The 12355-nt window shown below is 41.9% G+C and overlaps 1 protein-coding gene across 2 annotated transcripts in view; it reads left to right on the top strand.

Moving 5' to 3' along the window:
- rxraa (retinoid X receptor, alpha a) overlaps positions 1–12355 on the top strand; it is an 84960-nt gene that overhangs the window by 51394 nt on the left and 21211 nt on the right. The window lies entirely within an intron of this gene.

The following is a 12355-nucleotide window of genomic DNA, read 5'->3' as shown; positions in this document are numbered from 1 at the left end:
TTGGCATTGTTCCGGAACTACGCATGATAAGGGATCATTTGCTTGAAACTACATGCTAATGCGGCTGGATATCCTGTCAAAAGGAGATGCCAAAATACAGCCCGTTAAGCAAGTGGCCAAGTCCTTGGGCTTTTGCTGGCAGTACGCCATGTCCCTTCATTAAGGACATTTTAAGTGTCAAAGCATCTGGAAGACATTATTATGCATGGGACTAGCACATAATGACTATTTACAGTGTAGCTGTTTCTTTTTAAAGAAAAGTTGGACCATTATTTGTGGATCAATGTTTCTGGCATTTTATATTTTCTCGTTTGCTTTCTATGACTTATACTTAGTCCGTCTGTCATGTTTCTGAATACCCAGACCAATCACAGGATACACAGTGACTTTCAGTCAAAACACAGAAGGCACACTCATTTGCCAAAGGTGTAAATGTTTTACAAGAAATGGCGCTTGTGCCAAATAAGTTATAAATGAGCAGTGACGGTGATGTCATGCTCCACTTTTGACCATGTCGTGTTTTCGTAGGGGTCGCATGGCAACTGAAACACATGTCCTCAAGAAAATGCAGAGTGTCAGTGAACGAAAGTGTGCTAATAGACACCAAATGAAAGGGGGCAGCCGACAGAGAGAAGGAGGGGCGGGGAAGAGGGGGGGCGAGACAGAGAGACATACATAGAGAAAGAGAGAGAGAGAGAGAGAGAGAGAGAGAGAGAGAGAGAGAGAGAGAGAGAGAGAGAGAGAGAGAGAGAGAGAGAGAGAGAGAGAGAGAGAGAGAGAGAGAGAGAGAGAGAGAGAGAGAGAGAGAGAGAGAGAGAGAGAGAGAGAGAGAGAGAGAGAGAGAGAGAGAGAGAGCGTCCTGTGTGGGAGTCATAAAGGTCCATTGCCTGTCTATGATGGGCCTTGCTGCAGTCACTCTGCATGACATCATGGTTATGGGGCTCTATTGGGCTGCACAAAGGGGCTCTGTGTTGGCTACCCGGAGAACAGTTAAGACTCTCTAATGTCAATCAAGCCCCAAATGGATGGAGGACAAGAGCTTTCACAGCCGGGGTTGTTTCCAGGTACCAATTAGAAGCAGCTTGCTCCCCACCCTCAGCGATGGTAGTTTTGACAAAGTCCCATAACCAGAAATGCAATAAAAGTAATTTTGAGTTGTATTTCGAGCACACTTGCATAATATATAGAATGGGAATGTTTTTTTCCCCTGCTCTGCTCCCATTTTCTCATGTTTACTGAACTTGTTTGCTGTAAATACAAACTCAATACTTAAAACAACTCCCAACTTGGAAGGCGTCCATGCAGAAACTTTTGTAAGAGGTGTTGCTTTGGTAACTGAAGCCTAAAACATGAAAGACGTGAAAAGTTGAATAAGAAAACACACAGCCCCTGAACGGGAAAAAAATCTGACAACAGATTAAAATATCCACTCGACTATCTGGGATTTTATTTTTTCATCACATCAGCACCATCCACTTTTGGATCTCATACACTGGAAGCTGTTGTGTGTTATTATGGCTTGTTTAGAAATTGGATCGAACTGCTTGAGGTTTAAATGACAGAACTCAACATGCAGAAAATAGACAATATGTGGTACTATACATTTATAGTACTGCAATATCCGGAACAGTGCAATGGATATAAATATGCATTCATTCATCTTTTGAACCGCTTATTCCACAGTAGGTTGGTGGGGGATGCTGGAACCTATCCCAGCTGTCTTTGGGCAGGAGGCAGGGAACACCCCGAATCAGTTGCCAGACAATCATAGGGATTTAAACTGTAACAGTATTTATTTCGAAACAGGTTTCTGAATATCGAATGCTATTTATTTTTCTACATCAGAGTGTCAAATGTATCTCGATCTCAGCTCTCATTCATTTTGGTTAGTTCTGTGTGCACGCCTGTGTGTGCGAGAGAGCCAATAATAATGTGGTTGACTTTAAAAAAGCTCCTTCACAGTCCATCAGCACGCACAAATTATCTTGGTCTAGGAGATACTCAATCCATGTACTTCATGCTTTCACCAACGTGACTCTTGTTTGCAAACCGTGCATTGTTCAAACAGGTGTTTCGCAAACACATCACAATGTAATTGATCACAAAGGTTGTTTTATTGTGAATATCTTACCATGAAGGCCACAGAAATGCAAGCCCATTAACACCTTTCTGGTTGAAACCCAATCCTCCATTTCTGCTGATTCGTGTCCAGATTACACTCGCACATTAATGAGGGATAAGAAGACAGCCTTCGTCAATGCACCCGTACGTTGCTGGGTAGTTAAAGTAAGTTGCTTTTAGAAGGAAGTGGTCTTCCTCTGATGTGAGGGCTGAAAGGGTCATCATTAGGTTACGTCATGACCTTTTCCCTGTCTTCACTTCCATGCAGGCAGCTGGTTAGGTGTTGACTCCTGTCAACAGAGGATTAGTGTTCCAGTCCACTTACTCGTTTCCTCAGGTCGCACAGAATTTCTTACTTTGAATTCTGAGCATGTTAAAGTTGGGAAAAATCTCGCTGTTCATGGTGCGCGACTGCGTACTGGAAATATTCATTCTTAAAGGACAACCGACACCACTTTTTTGTTTCCTAACTGACATCAGAAAAACGTTTTATAGCATCTAAAATACCCAAAACACGTAGGAGGATATTTTTGTCAAATGCAAAACACCAATAAAAATGACTTAAAGTGTCCAAAAACCACTTCAAATTGAACCCGGAAGTGGCCAGTTTCAGAATGTCCCGCCCCCTTGTTCGTGATGTCACGCCAAGACGTCTTGCCTTGCTTGAGAATGAAAATAATGGCTTCAGATTCTGAGAAGATGCTTTGTTGTTACTTATCCAGTTATGAATATGATTCAAATAGTTCTGAAGAGGAAAGCATAAATGTTTGCAGTCGATTAAAGAAGTCTTTTTGAAGCATCAGGACTAATGGGTTTGTCGTGCGGCGAGACAGCAAGCAGGTGGAAAGTTGATAAAAGTTCACTCAGCCAGATGCAGGAGGGGTATTGTGAGTTTTCTTTATTTGAAGTTGATATCAGTTTTCGGCAGACCCCAGGTAACACTGCTCTCCAGGTTGTCCTTTGTCCCTCTTCTTCCTCCTCGAAGTGACTGGCTCAGGCTGGCTTTAAAGGTGCTTCACCTGAGCTTCTGGCCAATCAGGTCCCAGAGGCAATTGGCCATTCCCAGCTGGTTGCAATCACCTTCTCAGAGTCAATTAGTGGTCGCCCAACTTTGTTTTGGATGGGGAGAAATGCACACCTTTCTCCCATCCAAAATCCATGAAACACAACATTATTTCACATTTCTTTTAGCATCATGACAGGGTTGAAAGTGATTGTTCGTTCCTGGTTCATGGCTGCTCAGGGTGTTGATAGCAGAGGATGGTTAAATCAGCAGGAAGCCAGGTGTTGAACAGAATAAATTAGTTTATTCTTGTAGACAGCAGGGGCATCGTGGGGTGTCGGCCGAGGAGGGACAGAAAGAAAAGAGGAAAGAGGAAGCAGGAAGAAGCACGAAAGACCGCTGGGAGAGCATTTATAAGACGGACATAATAGGATGTGACGTAATGTATAGGAAGGATATGATGTATCAGGAAGTCCAAAACGTAAACAAACGGTGCAAAAGAGATGTTTAAAGATGTTCGTATAGCGAACAAGGACTGATGTAAAGCACCCAGAACATGCAGAAGATGTCACCCAAGCTCCGTTGGAAATGGGCTGATTTGTCTGCTCGGAATTTGTGTCAGCGAATATCAAATAGTTGTTTTGGTGCAACACACAACGATTCACCATTGCGTTATTTATGTGTTTTCCTTCTAATTTCACCATCAACACGGATCAACATGAAGTTTTCAGACCAAACAAAGTACCGTAAAATGCATTGTGTGTCATTTCTCGGTCAGGGGCGTTCCTTCCGTGACGTGACGTCAGAAATCGTCACCAACTCAAAAACAAGACTTCCTGAATATTCAGCATGAGTCTTAAAACGTAAAATATAGCTATATGCGGTGGAATCTTTGTAAAATACGCAAAGTAGAAGTCATTTGAAGCGATTTTACAAATTATGGACACAACTTGTTCGGAGGTGTCAGTTGTCCTTGAATTTACCTACAATACAATTAGATACGGCTGTGCTTCGTATGGTAAAAACAGGGTTACGGACTGAGCGACTGCTGCCCACAGTTCCGGTGTAATGTCATGATGCTTTCTATGGATCCCTTGTCTGCTGTGTTTTTTTTTATATATAATTGGGGTTAATTCGTCATGTCAGGTCATTATTGACATACAGCGCAAATAGGTGAAGAGAGAACACGCAAGGCTTTAGTTTGAATCGAACCTGGTACCTCTGCACTGTGAGGTCGATGCGCTAACCATTGGATCGCCAGACTGGTAAATGAAGAAGTGAAGTATGGTCTTTGCACATGCTGTGATTAGGATTCGTTTCTGTGTACAAACCACTATACGGTTGCGGCCTGCAATCCTCACCATTTTTGTCTTTCTGAAAGCTATTGCCTCCTTTGATGTATTGATAGCAGCATGGTGGACAAAGTGGAAGTCAGGATTTTCAAAGATAATAAGGGCTTTTTCCCCCAATTGTTTACCATAGTATATCAAAGGAAATGTACCGGTAGTCTTTTTTCCTTTACTTTCTGTACATCAAAACTAAAAATGAAGGGTACAGGCCTGTTACTACATTTATGGTACAGTGCCAGTGCATATAGTGCTAAAGTACTATTTTAAAAAAAAAACTATGAAGATAAACAGTCTTTGCGCAAACATTACCACTAATCAGTGGCCTGGACTCAGTTTGCAGTGACTATTTTTAGGTGCAGTCAATATTTGGGTTGATGTCAAAACTCCAGTTTTTGAATAACATTCATAAGCGGACAGTTACATGTAGACATTAAAATATCCCAATCTCAGCAGAGACTTACGGCTAAAGTGGTAACGCAAATTGACATCATTCCCTCCGCTTTCTTTTGTTTAAAACTTTTAACCTGAGAACCATATTTTCCAGTGTATAAGGCACAGCCAAAATACTTTATTTTCTTCAAAAGATGACCGCGTACCTTATACGCCAGTATGCTTTATATGCAGTGGCGGGCCGTGGATTTCATTGCAAGGCCTTCAGTAGTGCTATTTATGAATCAATCCAGACTGAAAAAGTGGTATGATTTACTACACGTCTGCTAGAAGGTACCATTAGCCAGGAAATAACTGAGCGACCTTTCTTCATGATGCCCCATTTTTCTTGAAAAGTTTGTCTTGAAAATGGCTTTAACAGTAAATCGGCAACCAAACCCATTTCTTCTCTTTTTTTCAGCCATTGTGATTGACAAACCTGCTATTAAATCAACAGAATATATTCGCTGATGCAGCTCGCTACCGATACAGTGTGCTAGCTCAGGCCAGTATGCTCTTGTCACTCGCGGTTTGTGATCAGAGCAGTTTTCGCAAACTATGACTGGCTATTGACTAGCCAATCATAGTTTGCAAAAACTCTGATGTTGACCAGCACCTTCAAGAATGCGTTGGTACCCCTTTTTGGTTGCCAACTCGAAATCTGATTGGTAAGAGCAACAGTTTGATCAACGCATTTTATGCGACAGGGCCCGCAGAACTGATTGTGAAGGCGTCCAGGTAGATTTCTGACCCTGATAAAAAAATGACTGCTGAAATGTGATTGGTTAACTGCTTAAATATGAAAACACGTCAAGCAGTGCAATGTGGGAAAAGTAATGAAAGGAAACCGAAAGACAATTTGGAATTATTTAATAAGAATTTCTGGACAAAATAATAGTAATAATTAACATCAGTCCGTGATTCAGATATGTTTAGGCCAGCAGTAAAGTCTTTGCAGGCCTTGACGGTCTGCCACTACTTATATGTGAAGTAACATTTACCGCAACAGGTCTTGCAACTATTGTCAGCAGCCAGCAACTTCATTGGCCCCTGTCGAAGAAGTAGTGCATGTGAAGTATTCACCAATCCTGAGAAAAACTTTCCACTTTTTACAACAGCTTGGAGCTCATTTGTGGTTCCCTAATACTGTGGAGAGAACTTTCTAAGTTAAAAAGGTGCCCTTGAACTGGAAAGCAACTGGAGTTCCACAAGAGAGTTTACGTATTGAAGAGTGGTACGCTCGGATTTGATGTTTGCTTTTGAAGTGTCTTTCTGAGTAAAGTCTGTGCTCTGAATCAAACTAAGCCCCTCTTAAGCAGCGGCCTCAACTGTCTCCACTCTTTTCCCTTTTCTCCTCTGCTCACTCCAGGGATGGTTCTTTTCATTTTTTTTTATCCAGCAAACGTGTTTTCCGTTGCATACTAATTGTTTATAAGAGCGACTCAGCCAGGATGATTGTCAATTTATTGAAAGTGCCCTGTTAGTGTTATTACTTTTCCACCTTTATTATTAATTGTTGTTATTGGGTACAAAGTTAAACATGCATGTTTGTTTGCTTGCTTAATTAAATGAGGTTGTTAACGGGGATTGTTCGATATGTTGAAACTTGATTTGCTTGGATTTTTTTGCACTGAATTTTTGCCAAATATCAGTTGCAAGTAATAATCCACCCATCCATTTTCCGAACCGTTTCTTCCTCACTCGGTTTACGGAGGGGTGTTGGAGTCTATCCTAGCTTTCTTTGGACGATAGGCAATGTACACCCTGAACTGGTTTCCAGTCAATTATAGGGGATATAGAGACAAACCACCATCTGGGCTCACAATCGGGCCGAGGGACAATTGAGAGTATTCCATTAGTTTATCTTGCATGGTTTTGGAATGTGTGAGGAAATTAGAGTACCCAGACAAAACCCACGCAGGCACGGGGTGAATATGCAAATGCCACAGAGGAACACTGAAGCATGAATCGAACCCTGCTAACCACAGTGCTGCCCGCAATTAGTATGTGAATATTGTCCAATATATCTTGTTTATTTTCCAAAGAGTTTCACATCCACTTTCCACACAGTTATTTTGAAAATGTCATTTTTTGTGTCCTTCTTTCCTTCCATATTCCCTTCCTTCCCCACCTTCTTACCTTCAAAATCACATTGAGTCTTTCTTGCTGGTGGGTGCTGTTTATATTCACATGACTCTAATCTTTGGACAAGAAAATATGGTTTTACAATTTCAAAAATGAATTTGTTTTCAGGACTCCATTCTACACTGCATCTCGTTCAGTAAACCAGCTGGTGGCACAGTTAACTATTGCATACACGAGCTCTCTGAATGTTACACCTACAAGTAAACATAGACAGCCAATTTACTGTACTGGATGTACCAGCCAAATGTTCTCTTCATCATTTTATGTAACACATCCTGTGCATGAAACATATTCAGCAGGGCTGTTATCCGCTCATGTTGCACATTATACTGCAGGGAGTCCTATGTCCTACATATCTAGTCCTTGAGACTAAATGCCCCTAATTTGTTTATCTCGCTAAGTCTAAAAGTTTCAAAGCAAGCATTTCTTTTCCACAACCCCGCACCCCAATTAAAAAAAATAAATAAATAAAACAGATGTATATATGTAAAATGGAATCATCGAGGGATTTCCAAAGATGTAAATACTGAACACACAACTCGCATACATCTCTGTGTAGGGTCATATGTATATATGATCAGGGACCACCTATTCTATTTCCAGTACCGGCCTGAGCATCTTTAATCCCTCAGACTTGACTTCATCACCATGGATAGAAGAAGGAGAAAAAGGGGTCCCAGTCAGCCCATCCCACTGCACTGAGGAGCGCTGTTGAGATTGAGTTGCAAGTTGACTGAAAATAGATTGTGAATGGAGGAGTCTTTTCTCTCAGGCAGCAGAGGGTTTGATAGAAACCATCCCATCTGAGGAGACAACTCTGTTAGTGCTCTGCTGCAGGGCAAAAGACTAGACACAAGTGTTCAAGGGAGGTAAGTGCGTGTAAGTGTGCGTGTGCACCTCGTTCCGAAACTGGTCCTAAACAATTCATGCGCTACGTAGTTGATGACAAAGCGTGCGTCGAAAGGCCTGCTTTCATAGTGCTTGTGTCCAAATGCAACTGAAGTGCCGCACAGTCAATGCGGCTCTGCAACAGGATTTGTTGAAGACTGACAGACCGTCTGCAACCGGATGTCAATGCCGTTGCAAGGTCGCAGGTGTCAATTGGAAATAACTGTTGTATAAAAGAAAAAGAAAATATTAACAGCAAAAAAAGCAGCAAACTGTAGCGGTACAGTAAATAAAGAATCAGATCAGAATCAAAAACTAGACTCAGAATCATCTTAATTGGCCAAGTATGAACAATACACAAGGAATTTGTGTCCGGTAGAACACAGCACTAGTATCATCATAAAAAAGACATGACAAATAAGTATGGAGGATACTAACAACGGCTAATCTGATCTAATCTTATCGATTCCTTAATTAAAAAAAAAGTAGTACCTTTCAAGAACAACTATGAGACAATGTGCAAAGAATCAAGCAGAAGGTGGTTCAAGTGAGTACAGAGCTGGAGCTACAATGATTGTAATGGGATATTCCACGGGGTTATGCAAAATGGCAAAGAGGCACTATACAGTTAGATTTGGTTTCCTGTTCCGAGAATTAATGGGTAGGGAGTCGCTGAAAAAGGTGGTGGGCAGGGTGCGGAGGGTCCAGCAGGATATTCCGTGGCCTTGTTTTGATTCTTGCAGTGTGCAAGTCTTCGAGAGTGGGTAGAGTGGTGCCAATGATTTTTTTTTCACTGTCCTAAATGTCCATTGAATCAGATTTTGTCAATTGTTTTGGCGGCCCTAAACTAAACCGTGACTAAAGAACACATGATTGCCATGTACAAATGTCATAGCACCTCTTGTGGCAGGCCATGCATTTTCAGCAGCCTCAGGAAGTACATCTTCTGTTGGGCCTTTTTCAGGATGGAGTTGGTGTTGACTTCCCACTTCATGTCTTGTGAGACTGTGATTCCCACGAACATGAAGGTCTCGACAGTTGACACGGGGAAGTTGGACAGTGTGAGGGGTAGATGTGGTGATGGATGTTTCCTGAAGTCCACTATCATCTCTACCGTCTTGAGCGTGTTTAGGTCTAGTTTGTGTCTGCAGCACCAGAGCTTCAGCTGCTCCACTTGTCGGTACGCAGACTTGTCGCTGTCTTTGATGAGACTGATGATTGTGCTGCAAACTTTATGAATTTGACAACAAGGTGCATTGAGGTGCAGTCGTTTGTGAGAAGAGCAGTGGAGAGAGGACAGTATTTAATACATAGGTACAGTATTTAATTTATGAAATTACTCAACTATTTATCATATCTGAGGCTAAACAGCATAGCATGGAGAGTCTTTGTGTTAAATTGCAGAAGGGCGGGCAATAGCCTTTCTAATATCGGCACTGTCTCCTTGATACTTTTTCACTGGTTTACTCTCTTTAATAATGGTATGCAAGTGTAGTGTACTGTCATTATCTATTTATTAATTAATTAATTAATTAATTACTCAATAAATAAAATAACAATACTAAAGCTTGGTTTGGGGTGCATCAAAATCTCGCTGCAAATAAGGACCATGAGTTTTCAGTCACCCTGCAATTGACTGACAGCCAATTCAGGTTGTGCCTCAGCGACTGCCCAAAGACAGCTGGCTGAGGCTCCGGCCCACCTGCAGCCGTTGTACGGATAAACTGATAAAAACAATGGATGCTTGGATTAATTGTCATGAACACCAAGACATGAACACCTAAACGGAGTTCAATATGACATTGGCCGAGGTGCGCACAACAGGAAAGACAGGCATAGTTTCAGAATCAGAATCAGAATACCTTTATTCGTCGCGCAATGGGGAAATTTGCAGTCCACAGCAGCAATTGAAGAGGGATGGGGTTGGGGTGGGAGTGAAAGGATAGAAAACAAGATATTCTAAGCATAACAAAATAAAAATGTCAACTGTATACTGTGCAAATGTAGATGTGCAAAAAACGTTCTATAAACAAGACTGTACATAGTGCAGAATCAAGAATGCATTTAGATATATTGCAACAACCCATATTTACAAGTGTCCAGTTTGTTTTTTTTTGTTTTTTTTTTTCACATGTGATCATTGGGAATTGTGAAGCCTGACAGCAGTCGGTAGGAACGAGCGGCGGTACCTCTCCTTCTTGCAGCGCGGGTGTAATAGTCTCTGGCTAAAGGAGCTACCCAGAGCTGTCAGGATGGGCAGGAGGGGGTGGGAGAGGCTGTCCCTCATAGCTTTTAGTTTAGCTAGCGTCTGTCTGTCCCACGACAGAACTGGCCCGCTTGACAAAGCGCTCCAGTCTTTTTGCCTGACCAGCAGACAATGCCATAGTGGATGGCTGATGCCACCACAGAGTCATAGAAAGTCTTTAGGAGTGACCCCTGAACTCCAAAAGACCTCAGTTTCCTGAGGAGGAAGAGGCGACTCTGTCCCTTTTTGATTAGGGCATCCGTGTTTGTTGTCCAGTCCAGTTTATTGTTGAGAGTAACACCCAGGTACTTGTAGGAGGTCACCCTCTCAATGTCCGAACCCTGGATGTTCAATGGTGCAGGTGAGGATTGTTTCCTGCAGAAGTCCACCACCAGCTCCTTGGTTTTCCCGGTGTTGATCTGGAGGTGATTCTGCTGGCACCAGTCCACAAAGTCCTTTGTCAGTCCCCTGTACTCCCTATCGTCTCCCTCTGTAATGAGGCCGACAATAGCTGAGTCGTCAGAGAACTTCTGAAGGTGGCAGGTTGGGGTGTTGTAATTGAAGTCCGAGGTGTAGAGGGTGAAGAGGAATGGAGCCAGGACTAGTTTCTATGTTCTTTTTCTTATTAGCCGCATAATAGACATTAAGTAACTTAGACTCGTTGACATCAGTGTGGTTGTGATGTTGCATTAATGACTGGAAACATGCTGCATTGCCTTTCAGCAAAATAGCTTCAGAATGACTTTATTTTGTCTGCGGTAACAGCTCGTCGTCACAGGGCACTTGATGCTCCCAAACAAGTTCAGGGCATATTCCTTGAAACTGGCAGATTTTTACCGCGTGTGTGTGTGTGTGTGTGTGTGCGTGTGCGTGTGTGTGTGCGTGTGTGTGTGTGTGTGTGTGTGTGTGTGTGTGTGTGTGTGTGTGTGTGTGTGTGTGTGTGTGTGTGCGTGCGTGCGTGCGTGCGTGTGAGTGTCAGTTTCAAGTGCTTGGGGGATGGAGGGTGGGGGGGCTAAACTTTTCAACCGAATGAACCAGCCAAATATTGAAAGCCACATGAGCTTTTGATTTTCTCGTACAGGTCCTACTCGAGTTTCCATGACACCACACACGTCACGCTGAATTCTTTGACAATGCTTGTAAAAAGGTTGCAGAAGTCCTTTGGAATTTTCTATTTGATTGCATGGTAAAGCATCACGCTTGGAATATGTAAATTTTTAAAATGCATTATCACAGTGAGCAAGAATGTGCAGTGGCAGGGCTTCTTTATTTATCTTTTTTTATCACTCTAAAGTTGTTCGAGTTAAATGGTAAATAATTTCAAACTGTGAAATGTGACGCCCAACCCGAGCATCCTTTTTAACGCTTTCGAGAATGTATCATGTAGTACAGTTGTGTGTGCGGGTGAATATGTGTGTGTTGCACACCGCCGGTGTGTCATGTGTGAACTATCTCACGTTTAAAGGAATACCGCATATTTACGCACACTATATATATATATATATATAAATATATATATATATATATATATCACAGTAGTGGTATTTTTTTTGCGTACCATGTAGTTTATATCAATTGCATTACTTGGATTGGTGCGTTTGATTTATTTTATTTTCACTCCTGCAAAATAGCTCATGGTGGGCTGCAGAAGTGCATTTGGGTCATTTCTATGCTCCTCCTCACATTGATATACCCTGAAACACTGCTCAGCTAGTTAAAATAATTAGCCTGCCTTACTTCAGACTTTTAGTAAATGTCAAGAACAGGTCACCTTCAAACGATATTTTTATCAAAGCTACGATTTTATGGGGAATACGAGCACCACTTTAAGGTAATATGTCAACTGTCAGAGGTCCAGCTCCCCAAAACAGATCCCCTGGTAAATTTTGGACTCGTCAAACATTTTTAACCAACAGGGTTATAGTGTAAGAATGAATAACATAGTTGGATTTGGTTTTGAACAGATCAATGTGAAAGCAAAGCTATATTTTTTTGCTCAAAAGTATTAAAATTCTTCTCGGACTGCCATGAGAGTGAAAGAAAACTCGGTCAGCTAACTGTGAAATGTGTTACCTGTTATCAATGTCCTCCTTTCACAGAGCTAATGGAAAAAAAAACATCCACTAAAAGGGAAATCGTATGAGGCACTCACATTGAATGGCAGTTCATCTCCAA

Source organism: Hippocampus bargibanti, linkage group LG18 (genome assembly GCF_051943395.1).
Source record: "Hippocampus bargibanti isolate YZ-2025 linkage group LG18, ASM5194339v1, whole genome shotgun sequence".
Taxonomy (NCBI): domain Eukaryota; kingdom Metazoa; phylum Chordata; class Actinopteri; order Syngnathiformes; family Syngnathidae; genus Hippocampus; species Hippocampus bargibanti.
Note: the sequence above shows the minus strand (reverse complement) of the source record. Positions and strands in the feature narration are given on the sequence as shown.